At 43.0% G+C, this 5,854-nt stretch overlaps 1 pseudogene; it reads right to left on the bottom strand.

The window, feature by feature from the left end:
• Positions 1-2,164: 2,164 nt before the first annotated feature.
• Positions 2,165-2,273, bottom strand: LOC116975689 (annotated as a pseudogene).
• Positions 2,274-5,854: the final 3,581 nt, after the last annotated feature.

Here is a 5,854-nt window from a genome sequence, read left to right as displayed (position 1 = left end):
GGTTTTGGGGAGAATAGTGATAACATATTAAACATCAATATGATATATATAAATAACCATAAAGTTAATAATAATTGGTAGCCCCTGTTTTTTGGGGTAAATTATGGTACAGAAACTTAACAATGTTTCTGAAAAATTCCAGTTTCCATTACTGGTTAGTTATAATCCTTAGAATGTTCTTTCCGATGGCCATCCTGCAGTCCTGAGGATTTTATCCATAGGAACCTCCAATTTAAATGCTGCCGACGTTGCTGCAGTCTGGTGGAGTGAGATTTTAACCCAGTTAGTGTTTACACCAACTTTTGTCAATACTATGTTAGCCATTTAGCTGGCCTGGCCTGTTATTCTTTAATGAGGCTGTCTGTCGTTGATGAGAAGTTCCTCTTCTGTGCCACTTATGGTCTGGGTTTGTTCCATGTATATTTGTAGATGTCTCACAACACAGTCAATCATCTGTAGGGTAGGCTCTAAAAAATGTTATTTTAAGGCCTGCTGACCCCTGTCTGTTTAGTTCCCTAATTCCTGAATATAGAAGTGTAAGTTGCCAGGTGAACTGGTCAAGGTATCCAGCCTTAATTTGGTAGGGACTGAGTCCTTAGTGCCGTGACCTAAGCCATCAGCATGACATTTTTGTAAAATGTCAAAAACTGTAATGACAGCGCTGTGGCTGGAGCCCAGTTCTTTAACAACGTTAAGACGATGCTGATGTCCCATATTTGGGAACACCTGGTCTTTGGGGAATTCTCATAAAAAGTGTCCCTCATAAGCTGTTGTTCCGTTCTCTTGCCATAGGTAAGTAGATGGGCCACTTCTGGCACAGTTGATGTCACTAATACTAAGCCCCTGTAGGTTAACAAAGCTTCCAAACAGGCTGGATGATGTATTATGGTTGCAATACATCTCCCATTAGTTTATGTATTTTAGACATTGTCTTTAGGTTGATTGTCTGTGGCCCGCTGTGATCATGTCCATTGCTCTGGCCGTCTGTTTTGGCTAGTGCTGCATGGTTCTAATCTCATTCCCTAATACCACCTAGAACCATGGTTGGGTAGGTCAGTCGGGTACTGTTAAAAACACCAGACGCAGTCTCGTAGTATTTCCCTTAGTACCCCCCCCCCCCTGATGAGGTTGCCAAATTGTGTTGGCCAGATTGTTACATGATGTAGATTCCCTTTCACCCATGTGGTTGATATGTGCTACCACAGTAGTGTTGTTAATTTATAATCTAATAACCTGTTTAATATATTCCAGAGCAACATGACTTTAGGCCATGAAAAAACATCCAACATTTCCTGGTAGTTATGCCCAGTGTTAGTAATAATGATGCTTGCTGTGTATTCCATCTTCCTCCACAGCTGGAGATGGAATTGGTAACACACCGTCCTAGTGCATAGTATCCATATGTAGGACCATAGACTGGTTGCTGACAATGATAGGATTGGAGCAATGCCCAATGTTATCTTTCCACCATTTAGTTCCAATATGGCTTCTGTATGGCTTCATCATTCTATTGAAATGATCACCATTAATTTTAAGAGCTCATATTTTGGCCCTCTGTAAATCTTTACAATGTAAGGGTCTGAATTATGTGGCTGGAAACCATATGTTGCCAATATTCTTGCTACCAGTCTGATGGATGGTTTGTCCTCATGTCAATGATTTTGCTGTATGCCTCTATTAAGGTTGTAACCTCTGTTGGCAAAGTTACTGACATGAGGAACTGAGTTAATGGTGAACCCCAAATAATCCCTTTAGTTTGAAGGCTTTAATTTTGATTTAATTGGATGGATAATGAATCCTAGTTTCCAAATAATTGTTAAGTGGCTGTTACCGTTTGTTCAGCCCGTCCTAAGTTTCCACACAATTAGTATGTCACCCAAAGAAGCCATTACCATTGTGTGGCTGGTTGTCATATTTTGTAAATAACCTAGGTGCTAATGTAAACACATTAGGTAGTGCTCTATACTGCTAGAGCTGAGCCATCCAATTAGATAAAAATAACGTCCGTGGTCACCTGTTATGGGTACTGAAATTGTAAGCATCCTTTGAATCAATGCTTGCCATTTTCGTTCTTAAAACGAATATACTTATCAATAGAAAAGGTTTCTGTTCTTAAAACGAATATATCGTTTTATTTATTTTTCACTTTTCCATCTATTTATTTATTTATTTAATTTTATGATATATGGTCCCTAGATAAGGGACATATCAGACATTTAAACTGATAAGAACAGATATTATACTTGATCTTAGCCAAAAAGCCGAGATCTGATCTATGATTGATGCGTCAAGCGCCATATCCTATTTTGTTAGGAAGGGAATGCGTAGATAATAATTCTTCCCTTGCAATGCAGCTAAAACCCCATCTGTTGCGGATGTCCAGTGTCTGTATCCCTTATGACATATTTGGTAATTGGTGATTATGTCTGGATACGAGTAGATCGGCATCTGGTGTTCCATATCGTGTAGAAACATCAGCAAATACTATAGCCCAACTTGGTGTTCTCCTCTAAATTCCTCTCTTGATATATCAGCTGGACCAGAAGATTATGTGTTGTAAAATTCTATTGTGTATCCCTGGATATTGTTTAAGATATGAGTGTCAAAAAGTTATTTATTCGATGTCTTCTCGCACCAACCTCCTTGCTTCCTTCTGGTTTTACTGTTTTCTTCTGGATCCTCGAGGCCGTGTGTTGTGGGTGTACACATCTTCCAGCATAGGGGCGATACCTTTGAGGATGATGTTTGGACGTTTAGATGAGCTCCAGTTTGGCTTCATTGTCCAACTCCTTGACATTCTAGATAGGTCACCCCCAAATAAAAAGATTTTGCTAGGAGGTTTCGGGTTTACACAAGCCCACGTCAATCCCGGTTGGATGTAACCAGATGCATAAATTGATTAGTTTAGTACATTCAGGGATTTACAATCCCCGGTGGCAAGTGACAGCTATGGTGTCAGCTAATGTTTGCCCCTGCAGTAGATAGAAAACATATGGTCTATGCTGGCTTCTAACCTGGTTTGTAGATCTTTCCCAGTTAGCTTTACTCACAGCTGTACTGTTGTTCCCCCTGAAACATAGACAGACATTCCCGTGTGACTTCCCAGATGGGAATGGAATTTGTCAGTAAATTTTTGGACTGCTAAATCCTTCAGTCACAACATAAGTATTCCTGTATTTCTATCAGGAAAGGACCAATAATGCACTCTATGTACTTTGTGACTTAGAAAAGGCATCACCTCATTGTTACAGCTCTTACATCTGTTTACCTGTCCAGGGTTTGCCCTAGACTTGACCCCAGCACTTTTCTGACAGAAGAGTCTACTGGGGAGAGAGAAGCATGATTATAGCCCTATAGAAAAGGTGCTGCTTCCTTCTCCCTGAGTCTGTCTTTTCCTCAACCACTTCCCTGTAATAGTAGAAGTGAAATGTATAAGGTGCTGCTATGGGACTTACCCACTGGAGGATTTCTTCTTGGACCTGCATCGCTGCAAAACGGTATGTTCTCGCAGGTGCAGGCCCCGCAGTGCCAATGCGGTGCAGTGTACACGGTCACTGTGCCGCCGGTATCCCCGTTGGCCCGCGGTGCTCCAAAGCGCGGTGCAGTGCTCACAGCACTGAGCCGCCCGTACTGCCGTTAGCCTGCGGTGGTCGAACGCGGTTCAGTCCCTCGGGGAGCTGGCCGCTCGCAAACCGCAGGTATGGCAGTTTTAACGCGGTGCAGTGCTTCCCGCACTGTGCCGCTCCTTCTCTACTTGGGCCTGCGGTGCTCCAACGCGGTCCAGTCCTCTCGGGGAGCTGGCCGCTCGCAGCCGCAGGTATGGCAGTTTTAAAAAACGCGGTGCAGAGCTTCCCGCACTGTGCCGCTCCTTCTCTACTTGGGCCTGCGGTGCTCCAACGCGGTCCAGTCCTCTCGGGGAACTGGTCGCTCGTGACCCAAGCCCAGCGGCTCCAACTCGGGCACTGACCGCTTGCCGCTATTTTTAGTGCTGTGGAAAAACCCCAGCACCTTCCAGCCCCTCGGACCCATGTAGTATAGGTCCGTGGGGCTGTTGTCCGAGCCGTCGGAATGACGGCTCCAGAATGCTCCACCGCTGTCGGCGTCCTGCTGGAGCTGAGGTCGGCTCCGGCTCCCGTTTAAGGGAGATAGTGGTGCCCCCGGCCGTTGCTGGCTGCCTGCAGTTCTGCAGACTCTCCCCCGCCAGTTTTCATCAGCCTGCCTGTAAAAAAGGTAAGTCAAGAAACTAAGTTCTCCTACCTTACTTGTTGCAGGTTCAACCCTGCCGTTTGGGAGGAACGTCCTCCCCTCGTAATGACTTGTTCACAATGCGTGTAGCGATAATGACACACGTGCGCAGTGGCGGGTTCTTCATGTAGTCACTCACGTGACTCCGAAGTAAAATTAAATATAAATGACATAGCCTGAGCCTTCTCTGTCGACTGCCAGTCTTCAAAAAGTAATTCTGTCTATGCTTCACACATTACCTGTGACAAGCCATGCACTCATGTAATGGAAGGTTATTTTGTTGAGGGTAAGATTGTCACGGTTGGTCACATAATACTTGAGATGGCTTACTTTAGCACCAACCACTCACCTCCATTGCATTTCTTTTCAAAGTAAGTGATACATTTCCAACATATCAAATTTTACTCCACCAGAAGTGTATTGAATCTATATCACACAAAATTCTACATGGGTCAAATCTATAATAAACCAAAATTTACCTCAATACTAAATCACTGTACCTCGGTACACATGATAATAAACCAAAAAGATTTGGCCAATAATTTTCAAGTTTCAATCTATTCATTCCTTGCAATGAATGAATAGATTGAAACTTGAAAATTATTGGCCAAATCTTTTATTGCACTATTAACCTGCATTTGGCAAATACGCTTTCACAGTATGGCAGTCTAATTCTGAATGATGTAAGCATCACAGCAAGTGAAAAATTATCCCTTCCAAACTTCTGTAAGGTTCAACTGGAGGCAATACGTGATCTATCTCACTTTTCCCAAACAACATCTAGTTCATTCATTAATTTTGCAAATATAACATAATGTTGCCTTTCACAGTGCAAGACCTATCATTTCAGTTGACCTACATGATCTACATCATTTTAGCATGATTTTTTTTTCATATACAGTGCATTCAGAAAGTATTCAGACCCCTTCACTTTTCCACATTTTGTTACGTTACAGCCATATTCTAAAATGGATTAAAAAAAATGTAATCATCAATCTACACACAATACCCGTCAATAAAAAAGCGAAAACAGGCGTTTAGAAATGTTTGCAATGTAATTAAAAAGAAATAACTGAAATATCACATTTACATAAGTATTCAGACCCTTTAGTCAATACTTGGTTGAGGCACCTTTGGCAGCGATTACAGCCTTGCTTTCTTGGGTATGATGTTACAAGCTTGGCACACCTGTATTTGGGTAATTTCTCCCATTCTTCTCTGCAGATCCTCTCAAGCTCTGTCAGGTTGGATGGGGAGCGTCGATGCACAGCTATTTTCAGGTCCCTCCAGAGATGTTCAATCGGGTTCAAGTCCGATCTCTGGCTGGGTCACTCAAGGACATTCACAGACTTGACACAAAGCCACTTCTGCGTTGTCTTGGCTGTGTGCTGTTGTCCTGTTGGAAGGTGAACTTCTGCCCCAGTCTGAGGTCCAGAATGCTCTGAAGCAGGTTTTCATCAAGAATCTCTCTGTACTTTGCTCCGTTCATCTTTCCCTTGATCCCGACTAGTCTTCCAGTTCCTGCTACTGAAAAACATCCCCCCAGCATGATGCTGCCACCACCATACTTCACCATAGGTATGATATTGGCCAGGTGATGAGCGGTGCC

This window comes from Amblyraja radiata, chromosome 7, assembly GCF_010909765.2.
Source record: "Amblyraja radiata isolate CabotCenter1 chromosome 7, sAmbRad1.1.pri, whole genome shotgun sequence".
NCBI lineage: Eukaryota > Metazoa > Chordata > Chondrichthyes > Rajiformes > Rajidae > Amblyraja > Amblyraja radiata.
This window is presented reverse-complemented; position numbering and strand designations above follow the sequence as displayed.